Source organism: Gossypium hirsutum, chromosome A10 (genome assembly GCF_007990345.1).
Source record: "Gossypium hirsutum isolate 1008001.06 chromosome A10, Gossypium_hirsutum_v2.1, whole genome shotgun sequence".
In the NCBI taxonomy this organism is placed as follows: Eukaryota; Viridiplantae; Streptophyta; class Magnoliopsida; order Malvales; family Malvaceae; genus Gossypium; species Gossypium hirsutum.
The window spans coordinates 84977737-84990693 of record NC_053433.1 but is presented as its reverse complement, the minus strand read 5'-3'; the positions used below and the strand labels follow the sequence as shown (position 1 = coordinate 84990693).

The window sequence follows — 12957 nt, the reverse complement described above, 5'->3', positions numbered from 1 at the left end:
TAAAAATTAAATTACTCATTCTCCATTGATTATTATTTATCACAAATATTGTTTAAAATATAATTCACAACCAATCAATAGATCAATTATTATATCTTAATTTTTTGTTAAGAATATTATATAGTTTTATTTATTTTTATTGTATTAAAGTAAAATTCCTTAAGTGAGTTTTTAATTATGTAACATGTTTTATTTCTTTTTGATGTATAACTAAATGGTTGTTAATAAAATTTAAATGATCCTTTTATTTATCGTTATAATATATATATATATATAAAAGTGACAATGAATAAATCAACTATTATCTATGATTTTATTCAAATAAATTTATTCTTACTATTTTATTTATCTTTATTACAATCAATCCGCAAACAATTTACTAAGTAAATTATTAAATTTCTTATTTATTAGTTTAACACTAGATTAATATTTTATATATTTACAATGATGTATAAATAAAATAAAATAAAATAAAATAAAATAAAATAAATAAATTTTAAATAATTATTATTATTTGAACAAAAAAATCGGCTTCCACTAATTAAAAGCAAGGAAAGATGGTGATGGTTTAATGCGCCAACCCATTAAACCACAAGACAAATAAAGAACTATCGGACCCTTCAATACACTGCCCGAGATTTGAAAAGGAAACCAATAGATAAGGAAGGGTTACCATCTGAAAAAAAAAAAAAAAACCAAACACAAAATTATGTCCTTTCTTTCCTCCTAAACCGAAGAAAACTAGTCGAAAACCTCTCTCTGATCCAAGCTTCAAAACGCTGGTGCATGAACAAACTATTGATATCAAAAGAGAGAGAAGAGCTTGGGAAAACAATTGGAGGTAAAATATTAGAAAATCTCCAAAATCCAAAGCAATTAGATGAATATTAGTTCTGATGAAACCATCGTTGTAGGTCCCTTCCGGCAGCCCGTTCCACCATCAACGACGCTTCCTCAATCTAGTACCACAAGATCAAGAATTGACAACCTTCTCCAGCCAGTGTGTGAGCGGCGGTGCTAGCTTGTCTTTCAGCAAAACAAAAGGTGACTCTTGCAAATATCTCCAATTTTGCCTTAATATCTCGAGCAATCGGGCTAAGGATAGACTTGTCTGGTGTTTAAGTCAATTTCTTAATGACAGTAAGTGAATCGCCCTCCACTGTACCGATCGAAATCCTAGCTCAACCGCAAAGATGATGGCTTGCTCACATGCCTGTGCTTCGGCAATGAAGGCGTCAGCAACACCATAGTAGGGATAAGTACATATACAACCATAATAAGATCTGAAAAATTTCTAGCCATAATAATTTTTTATTATTTCAAACTTCATTTATCAATTCTTTTAATTTAAAATTTTAGAATAATGTAATAGCAATTATCTGCTTTAAAAATTAAACATTTATATTCAAATAAATGATTGAATAAATTAAAAAATTTTCTGACTCAAATAAGAAAAATAACATTCTTTCAAGCATTTTAATAAAATATTATAAATAAAAAAATATGTTAGTGATTACTTAGATTAATATGTTGTATTAAAATCCTCAATTATGGGCACATATGTGTAATGTATAACGTTATTATAAAGTGTGATACAAAATTAAGTAATAAATTATGTTATAAGTGTCATAGGTATTAAATTGTCATGGAAATAATATGTAGATACTATAAGTTGTATTTATAATTTGATGAGGGGCCAAATTATAAATATCTAAAACTGATTAAATAATCAGTTATTCTAAAACGAGGTAGTGATCCCCAAGAAATAGATAAATAACAAGTATTATTTCTTTTCTATCCCCATGAGAGGGAATATACTAAGAGAGAAAACTATTTCCTTGGAAGATCAAAACCTTCTGGATAATCTCCAACAATGTATTCAGGTATGCTTCCGTATTTAGTTTTGTTATTGATTTATTCTTGGTGATCTAACATAACAAATCTTGGTTTATTAAATTTTATATCAGATTTTTATGGTTCTAATAAGTGGTATCCGAACCTCGTCATGTTGAATCATTGGGAATTGAGTAAGTTTCTATTCTTTTTGGAATGATTGGTTCATGAAATTTTATGGATTTGATATTTTGATTTGATATTTCGATTTGATATTTCGATTACATATATTATTGTTTGAGATGCATATTGAAAATTTTAAGTTTGGTCATTTAAATTAAAATTTTGGGTTTATGAATATCGATTAAAAGTTACGAATTGATATCGAGTATACGAGTTGATTAAAAAAAGTTAATTAAAGTATGTGTATAGTGTTTTTATATACCAATTTGGTTGGATTTTATTTATCATTTCGATTGAGGATTTTTTTTTAATTCGTATATATAGCTTCATGTATATCTATGGGCAAATTGGTTATTATTTATCTTTTCATGAATTTATTTTTTAATAAAAATATAGTTTGGATTTGATGGAAACTTGAATATTGAGAATGGAGGTTTATGGGATTTAAGTCTTCTAATGTAAGTTATTTCTAAATTTGAAGTTTATAATGCACAAATTGCTTAATGTTGTGGGATTTTATATATTTTAGTTTTTTTTTGCTGATTTGGACTCAACAATTTGAAGTTTATTGGCTTGAAAATATTTTAAGTATTCATGCACATATAAAGTTTTTTTTTATGTGAATCTTTGTTTAATCATAAATATAATTTTGAATTTACATAGTATATGCAGCGTAAAATTTTTTTATTTGATTATGAATACACGCATATGCGTGAATTGCTTTGGTGTTTTGTTTATGCTAAAATAATGAATACATATGTTTGTTAATTATTTGGTCTTGAATCATTACATTATTTTTGTTTGGTTTTGATATATATGGTTTTGGAACAAAAGCAGTATATAATTTATGGATTTATTGTAACATCCCGAATTAGGGTCTAGTCGGAACAGTAGTTTCGAGACCACAAATCTAAAATAGAAATAATTATTTTATGATTATTTGATGGTCCATGACATGATTGCATGTTTGTGTGAAATTTGCATGAAGAAATTCTATGTCTAAAGTGTCCAATTTGACTTTAGGGACCAAATTGAGTAAGTTGCAAAACTTGTGTTCTAGAAGCTTTAAGCATGAAACTGTATTGGATTATTAATTAGAGGTCCTTAAATAGAAATTTTGGACAAAAATGGGCATGCATGGGTAAAATTTTAAAGAAAGGCCCTTAAGGGCATTTTTATCTTTTGGTAAATAAATGAATTAAAAAGGGAAAATGAAGTGAAAATCTTATCCATCTTCTTCAAGCGGTACCAGAATTTCTAAGGGCATAGCTAGGGTTTTTCTTCAACTTTCAAGCTTGATTGTAAGTGCTCCCAAGTCCCCTTTTTAATGTTCTTTGCATTTTTGAAGCCCTTGAAGCATGATCTATCCATTTCTACCATTATTTTGAGCTAGGGTTCATGTATAAAATTTGACCCATGTGTGAATGGTTCTATTTTGATGATTAATGGAGGAATATGAATGTTTGATGTGTGATAAACATCTTTTACTAAGTGATTTTTAGTGAAAATGGTTAAAAAGGACTTGTTTGAAAAAGGTGTAAAAATGAGTAGTAGCAATGCGTTTTAATGAGAAATATGGGCTGATATGAGTTAGAATATAAATTAGCTAGGCTTGGATAACCAAGAAATTGCATGTATTTCATTTTACGAGCCTAGGGACTAAAGTGTAAATAAGTGAAAAGTTAGGGGTAAAAAGAAATTTTACCAAAGTATGTATTATGGGTCGATATGAATAATGTAAGTATTAAACAAGTTAAAATTGATATTATAGATCAAGAAAAACGTGATTCGGATCTTGATTAAGGGAAAAACAAAGTTTACGAGATTAGGCTCGTTTCTATCATTTTGTACCAAGGTAAGTTCTTTTGCAAATAAAGTAACATGTACCATACTTTGAATGCTTTAATATTGCATGTATGATAAATACTTACATAATTGATATGTTGTTGTATTATATGTTTATTACCTAAATTTTATCATGAAATGTACTTTGATTATTTTATGAGTATGTGATTGGTGCCATGATTATTGAAATCGACATTACGAGTAAGCTCAACAGAAATTTGGTATCAAAGAAACCCGTTTGAACCATAGGAATAGTTAGGATACAAGTGACATGTCACGAGGAATTATGTAATCTGAACTCATTGAGTTGTGGTCTGAGTTCATGATATATGTGACATCCGAGCTCATTGAGTTGTGGTCTGAGTTTGTGATATATGTGGCACATGTTTTGGCATCTGTGTACTGGTCTTGTATAGTTTATTGATGGCGAGGTAGTCTGGAATGTGTTGCGAATACCTGATAGCCTGCATGAGCAAACCCGTGAGTAGCTCGTAAATGAGTAACATGTAATCTAAGATATGAAGTAGCATTGGCTATGTATAAGGCACTTAGGTGCAAACTTCCGATGTATTCGATAATATTCTGAGTGTTCAATGGGTAGTCCTAAAGAAAGTTCAATGAGTAATCGTAGTGATTACATCAAGACACAAAAGTAAGTTATTATGTGCAAGTGGGCACAGGTATGTACATCGAACTCATGTGAATGACATGAAATATGGTGAGCTCGTGGTAAGAACATGTATATATATATTTATGAGGAATAAGTTTATGAGATTTGATAAAATGCAAGATTATGTTCGTTATGTTAAATGCATGAATTATGCTTGTTTAAGTTGCATTTTATTTGCATGTGAACTTACTAAGCTTTATGCTTACTCCCATTCTTTTCCATCTCTTATAGTTTCGCCAAGTTAGCTCGGGGCCCGGAAGACGTCGGAGGCATGATCACACTATCAACTGAACATTTGGGTATAGCTAGCCTTATTATTTTGAGTACGACATGTATAGGGACTTGACATTTTGTTATGTGTCATATTGATCAGCCAATGTGTTGGCTCATGATGTTATTATGATCATTTTGTATATGGCCATGAGAGGTAGCTCATATTAATTATTTGAGTTGTAACCCTAATTATAGATTCATGCATGAAAATGTGCTTGTGCTTTAATGTGGTTATAGTTGTTTATGGTTAATGGGTGTAATGGATGGCATATATATTGGGTGCATGGAATATGACAAATGTGTATGCAATAAATGGGGTACAAATGTATAACTCGAGAATAGGTTAGCAAAGATGATAGACAAATATGAAATTGGTGTGGAATACTATATGAAAGCATAATAGGTTGGATAGGTGATAGGTTGACATTGACAAGTCATAAGTTAACCATGAATGTGTATGCTTAAGTGATTAAATGTGCCATATTGCATGTCATAAAGTGGATTTAAGTATCTGAGTGCTTAAGGGTGGCAAATGGCTTGGAAATAGCCTAGAATTTGTCCATATGGTTAGACACACGGGTATGTGTCTAGGTTGTGTGTGACACACGGTCTGCCCCATGGGCGTGTGGTCTAGCCGTTTGTCTTCTGCACCCTAATTATGCCAAACAAAATGCCAAGTAATAAACACACGGGCAAAGATAAGGTTGTGTGTCTCAGCTGTGTGAAAGACACGGCCGTAGGACATGGGCGTGTGCCCAGGTTGTGTGAAGTCTGCACTTAATTTTTGGAATTTAATTCGCCAGACGGTCTAAGCATGCGGGCGTGTAACTTGGCCGTGTGACCTTATTATGTTGATGACTTCATAGTCAGAGAGTTACAAGGGCTGAGGACACGGGCGTGTTCCGAGCCACACGGGCGTGTGTGATCACACGGCCAACCTACACGGGCGTGTGACTCTTCAAAATAAGAAAATTTTCTAAGTTATCTCGAGGTCCTAAAAGTTCTCGAATTAGTCCTGAACCGCTTTTGATTATGTTTTGGGTCTCGTAGGCCTTTATAAGAGACAATTTGCATGTGGTTGAAAAGTTTTTAATTCAGACGAAATTTTATGGCCCAGTTTTGTATGAATGTTCATGTTTGAGTTTGGTAACGCCTCGAACCCTGTCTTGGAATAGGACACGGGTAAGGGACGTTACATTTAGTGGTATCAGAGCTACGATTTAGTCAATTCTCAGAATAACATAGCATGTGTATGACTATAGCTATACATGCCATACATATATTATGATAGTGTGACGACTTTTGACTATTTAAAAATGTGTTTTCATATAGTAAATGGATCCCGATAGAGGGGTGGCAGATGATGTTGAAAGTAATGCACCTACTCCCATTGAAGGAGCAGTGCCGTCTGATAGTAGACCCACGACTATTTGTAGAGGACAAGGAGGTAGAGAAGCCTTTCTCCACATGATGGATGCCTGGTACACGGAGTTCGTTTGAATGAACCCGAACGCTGAACCTCCCCTACCCCCTCTAAATCCCCAACCCGTACCCCAAGTGCCTTAAGGTATGGAGTTTATGAGGTTTCATAGAACCCCAGTTGATAGAATTTGAAAGTAAGGAGTCGAGGAGTTTAGGGCCAATGCCGAAGATGATCCCGAAAGGGCAGAATTTTGGCTCGAAAATTCCATTTGGGTATTCGATGAGCTATCCTGCACACCTGATGAATATTTGAAGTGTGCTATTTCCCTGTTGAGAGATACGGCATACCACTGGTGGAAAATGCTAGTTTTGGTGATATCGAGAGAAAAGGTCACATGAGAATTCTTTCAAGAAGAGTTCTGAAAGAAATACATCAATAAGTGATTCATCGATCAGAAGTGTAAGGAATTTCTCGATTTGAAACAAGGCCGCATGTTAGTCACTGAGTACGAAAGAGAGTTTGTTCGGCTCAATAAATATGTTCGAGAGTGTGTATCCTCCGAGGCAAAAATGTGTAGAAGGTTCAAAGACGGACATAATGAGGACATTAGAGTGTTAGTGGGTATTCTTCAGCTGAAGAAATTTGTTGTGCTCATTGATCGGGCTTGTAAAGCTGAGGAGCTAACCAAGGAAAGGAAAAGAGCCGAAGCTGAAACTAGAGATATAATGAAGAGGCCGATGAGCAAGTCACTCCCATCCAGTCTAAGAAATCTAGAGATATGTATTCTCATTCTCATGTGTCAACTGGGCATTCGTACAGAAACCGTAAGAAGTAAAATTCAGGTTTTAGATCTCAGACTACCTCTGTGGCTAGTGTGGGTAACGATAGAGCTCCTAGACCTGAGTGCCAACAATGTGGTAGATGTCATTTTGGTAAGTGTAGGTAAGCGATGGATCTTGCTTCGAATGTAGTTCTCAAGACCACTATATCAATGACTGTCCTGAGATGGCCGAGAAAGAAAAATTTCAGAGTACAAGGCCAGGTAGTACGATTACAAAGGGGAGACCTTCAAAAAACGCCGGTAATAGGGCTAGTATATGATAGTGAGATTCGAAGCTAGAGCTCCGGCTAGGGCCTATGCTATATGAGCACGTAAGGATGCATCTTCTCTCGACGTGATTACGGGTACTCTTTCTTTCTATGACACTTCTGTTTTTGCCTTGATTGACCTTGGCTCTACTCATTTATATGTGTGCATGAAATTGGTATCTAGCAAGAATATTCCTGTTGAGTCTACGGAATTTATGATTAAAGTGTCAAACCCGTTAGGCAAGCATGTTTTAGTTGATAAGGCTTGTAAGAAATGTCCTTTGATGATTAGAGATTATTGTTTTCCGGCTGACTTGATGTTATTGTCGTTCGATGAATTTGGTGTTATATTGGGCATGGATTAGTTGACACTTCATGATGCTATAGTGAATTGTAGACAAAAAGTTATTGAATTGAAATGTGAAAATGGTGAAATTCTCCGGGTTGAATCAGATGAGTCAGATAAGTTGCTAATTGTAATTTCTTCGATGTCTGCTCAGAAATGTATTAGAAAGGGATGTGAAGCTTATTTGGCTTATGTGTTAAATAAAAGAGTCTGAATCAAAGATTAAATTAGTGCCTTTTGTTTGTGAGTATCCAGATGTGTTCCCGGAAGAGTTACTTGGAATACCCCTTGTTAGGGAAGTTGAGTTTGGCATTGAGTTAGTCCTTGGTACAACAACTATCTCGATTGCTCTATATAGAATGTCCCCAACTGAATTGAAAGAACTGAAGTCATAGTTGCAAGAATTGACCGATAAGGGTTTCCTGAGACCGAGTTTTTCACCGTGGGGTGCCCTGGTATTATTCGTGAAAAATAAAGATGAATCTATAAGGTTATGTATAGATTGCCGACAGCTAAATAAAGTAACAATTAAGAACAAGTATCTTTTGCCAAGGATTAACGACTTGTTTGACCAGTTGAAAGGAGCAACATGGTTTTCAAAGATAGACTTAAGGTCCAGTTACTACCAGTTGAGAGTGAAAGACTTGGATGTGTCGAAAATTGCTTTTCGGACTTGGTATGGTCATTATGAATTTCTTATGATGCCTTTTGGTTTAACAAATGCTCCTGCGGCATTTATGGATTTGATGAACTGTATTTTCCGATCTTATGTGGATAAATTTGTTGTCGTTTTTATTAAGGACATATTGATTTATTCTCGCGATGGATCCGAGCATACCGAGCACTTGAGGACTATTTTGCAAACCTTGAGAGACAAACAGTTGTATGCTAAGTTTAGTAAAAGCAAGTTTTGGCTTCGAGAAGTTGGATTCTTGGGCCATATTGTTTTGGGTGATGGTATCAGAGTAGACCCGAGTAAGATCTCGACTATTATTGAATGGAAGCCACCGAGGAATGTAACTGATGTTAGAAACTTTTTAGGCTTGGCCGGTTATTACAGACGGTTAAAGGATTCTCCATGATTGCTACTCCAATGACGAAGTTATTACAGAAAGATGTCAAGTTCGAATGGATAGAAAAGTGTCAACAGAGTTTTGAGAAATTAAAGGCGTTGTTGACTGAGGCTCCAGTGTTGGTGCAACCCGAGTCAGGTAAAGAATTTTTGATTTATAGTGATGCTTCCTTGAATGGTTTGGGATGTGTACTTATGCAAGAGGGTAAGGTTGTAGCTTACGCTTCGAGACAGTTGAAGCCTCATGAATGAACTATCCGATACATGAATTAGAGTTGGTCGCCATAGTGTTTGCTTTGAAGATTTGGTGACATTATTTATTTGGTGAGAAATACCATGTTTATACCGATCATAAAAGTCTTAAGTATTTGATGACACAAAATGATTTGAACTTGAGGCAACGAAGATGGTTGGAACTGCTAAAAGATTATGAGCTTGTGATCAATTACCATCCGGGTAAGGCGAATGTGCTCACCGACGCTTTGAGTACGAAGTTGTTGTTTTCCTTGAAGGCTATGAATACACAACTGTCTTGGTCTGATGATGGTTCGATTCTAGCCGAGTTGAGAGCTAGACCAACTTTTCTTCAACAGATTTGTGATGCTCCGAAAGTTGATAAAGAGTTACAAGCTAGGAGAATTCAGTGTGAATCCAGCAGTTAACCTGATTTTCTGAGTGACTCTGATAAACCGTAATTTATACATATTTTTACCCCATGCTTAACGCATTTTATGGATGATTTTTCCTTAGAATTGGTGAATTTGATGCTCTTAATGCCTTAATTTCATGTTTTATACTTAAGTGAGCATAGGAGAGCAAAAGTAACAAGAAACGGGCCAAAAACGGAGAAAATGAGCCAATGTACGAAATCAATACGGCCTGGACTTCCTTACACGGGAAGACCACATGGCCGTGTCAATTTGGCAGAATTGAAGCATGACTCACACGGGTATAACACATGCCCGTGCCATTCTAATAGGTTCGAGCACGGCCTAAAGTAGTCGCACACGGGTGTGTCACACGGGCGTGTCCCTGCTGAGCCCAAGTTGAGTCCAATGCGGAAAAGGCTAATTTCGAGGGTTCTTAGGCATTCCAAAGCCTATAAATACACCCTAAAGGTAGAGAAAAGAGAGACGAAGAGAAACGGAGGTAGAGAACTGCTCAAAGGAAGCCGATTAATCCATCTCAGAAGCCGGATTCACCATCAAGACTGAAGATCTCCCCTCAATTTCCCTTCAAGAGTTTTGGGTTTTCTTTATATTTTGTATTCATTAATCTTCTGAGATGTTTTCCTTTTTAGTTATGAACTAAACCCCCTAAATACCTAAGGGGAATGAAACCTATGATGAATCTTGTTATTATTTTTTGAAATGTATGATAAATATTTAACTTGTTCTTAATTATGTGTTCTTAATTCTTGTTTTGATATCCCAGGATACTAATTCAAGATAAGCTTTTATTCAGAGGAGGAATAGACCATGTCTAAGAGTACATTTGTCATAATTGAGTAGACTTGATGGCGCGCCTAGAGATAGGGTGACAAGATTTTGCCGGATTAGGGTGAAACCTAATAAGGGGATCCATAGATCGAGTTAATGCAACCCTAGGGTGTTAATTAGAGAAAAATATCAATTATTCAATCTAGGGATTAGATGTTATTAGTCTTGAATAGGGATAATAACATAACTTAGGGATCTCTACGGAATAAGTTAAATGAATAAATCATCTGATTCGGAGTCAGAATAACAAGTGAAGTCTAGGTGGATTCTTCCTTAGGTATTTTCTTAATTCAATCATTTTTCCACAAGTAATTCCCCAATTCTATTTTCTGTGAATTCTTAGTTTAGATAATTAGTTAGTTAAAACAAAATCCCCTTATTCTTATGCTAGATAATAAAAAGACAGTCATTACTAGTACTTTTAGTTCCTTTGAGTTCGAAAATCCGGTCTTGCTAAAACTATACTACTGTTCGATAGGTACACTTGCCTACATCGTGATAATAGTTAGTTTCAATAACGATTAATTATAAATATATAAAACTTACCTGTCACGAAAATCGCGATTAAGTTTTTAGCGCCGTTGCCGGGGAACTAAGCTATTAGGAATGCTCAATTTTTATTACTTTAGCTATTTATTTTTCTTGCAAGTTAATTTTATTTTATTATTATTATTATTTATTAATTTAATTTTTCTTTCTCTTGGCAGGTTTTTTTTATAGTTTATTACTAGAAGAAACTCGTCAGGACCACTACTTTTTGACGAAGAAATCGATCGCACAGTTCGCAGAAACCAAAGAGAAATAAGGAGAAGCTTAAGATACACAGAGAACGAGTAAGGGGATGATATTTAAACCCCAACTGAGGAGATGGTTGAAAACCAAGACAATCAGCTACCTCCTGCGATACCCGTTGAACTAGCAAATCAAAATCCTGCTCCTCGTACTATGTATGATTATGCTAAACCTACTTTAACAGGAACTGAGTCAAGTATAGTTAGGCCTGCTATTACTGCAAATAATTTTGAACTAAAACCTAACACTATTCAAATGATACAGCAATTTGTTCAGTTTGATGGTTTGCAGGATGAGGATCCAAACACTCACTTGGCAAATTTCCTGGAATTCTGCGATACATTTAAAATTAATGGTGTTTCTGACGATGCCATTCGTCTTTGGTTATTCCCTTTTTTATTGAGGAAGAAAGCTAAATAGTGGTTGAACTCGTTACCACAAGGTTCAATTACTACTTGGGAACAAATGATCGAAAAATTTGTACTAAAATATTTTCCGCCAACTAAAACAGCCAAATTACGTAATGATATTTCTTCGTTTGTGCAGATGGAGTTAGAAACTCTTTACGATGCATGGGAGAGATACAAGGACCTACTGCGAAGGTGTCCTCACCATGGACTACCTCTATGGTTGCAAGTTCAAACATTCTACAATGGTGTGGACCCCTCGACAAGGCAAATGATTGATGCAGCAGCCGGGGGAACCATTAACAACAAAACACATGAAGAGGCTTACGAATTTATTGAAGAAATGTCACTGAATAACTATCAGTGGCAAGTTATGAGGACTAAGCCAACTAAAACAGCAGGCGTTTATAACGTTGATTTGGTTACTATGCTGTCAAACCAGGTAGAACTTCTAAATAAAAAGATTGATGGTTTACTTGGTTCTACTCAGGTACATCCAGTAATGAAGTGCGAGACTAATGGAGGATGAGATACACAGAGTATCAACCCTTCAAACCTAGCATCGATGAGGAACAAGTCCAATATATGGGTAACAATAACCCTAGATCCCAAAATAACCATATAGTAACTCTAATAATGTAGGTTGGAGGAACCATCCCAATTTCTCGTGGGGTGGTCAAGGAAACAAAGACCACAACATCCTCCGGGTTTTCAACAACCACCCTATCAATAGGAAAAGAAACTGAACCTTGAAGAGATGCTGTCTAAATTTATCTCGGTGTCAGAAACTCGTTTCCAAAACACTGAGACAGCACTTAAAAATCAACAAGCATCGATCCAAGGGCTCTAAACTCAGATAGGCCAGCTTTCCAAACTAATCTCCGAACGACCACAAGGTAGCTTGCCAAGTAATACTGAACCCAAGCCAAGGGAACAACTCAACGCGATTAATGTTCAAGATGAAGAAGGATTCGTTGAGTCTGAGCCAGAACCGAGGCAAGAAACTATGGTGAGCAAAGATCAAGGTGAGGTAGGTCATAATAAAAACAAATTAGTGAATCGAAAATAAACCTCGTGTGCCATACCCCAACGCGACAAGGAAAGACCGCTCAGATGAACAATTTGGTAAATTCCTTAAACTCTTAAAAAAATTACATATTAACTTACCATTTATTGAAGCTCTATCGTAGATGCCAAATGTAATGAAATTCTTAAAGGAAATTTTAGTAAATAAATGGAAGTTGGACGAGGCATCACATGTGGAGTTAAGCGCAATTCTACAGAATAAACTACCCAACATACTAAAAGATCCAGGGAGTTTTATGATTCCTTGCTTAATTGGTAGTTTAGATGTTAATAATGCATTAGCTGATTTAGGGGCTAGTAACATCATGCCTTACAAAATGTTCAAACAATTAGGTCTTGGGAAGCCCAAACAGAGTAGGATAAGCATTCAATTAGCAGATAAAACTATAAGATTTCCTAGGGGTATTATTGAAGATGTGCTAGTTAAAATCGATAAATT

General features: G+C 35.2%; 1 long non-coding RNA gene and 1 other non-coding gene across 2 annotated transcripts; one reads left to right on the top strand and one right to left on the bottom strand.

Moving 5' to 3' along the window:
- Positions 1 to 573: 573 nt before the first annotated feature.
- LOC107896806 (uncharacterized) lies at positions 574 to 5030 on the top strand. The gene is made up of 4 exons (XR_001683895.2): positions 574 to 841; positions 915 to 1044; positions 1142 to 2027; positions 4763 to 5030. It is a non-coding gene; the product is annotated as an uncharacterized lncRNA (long non-coding RNA).
- A 6509-nt stretch (positions 5031 to 11539) lies between these two features.
- On the bottom strand, positions 11540 to 11645 carry LOC121208677 (small nucleolar RNA R71). Its single transcript, XR_005903808.1, has one exon. It is a non-coding gene; the product is annotated as a small nucleolar RNA R71 (small nucleolar RNA).
- Between the last annotated feature and the right edge of the window lie 1312 nt (positions 11646 to 12957).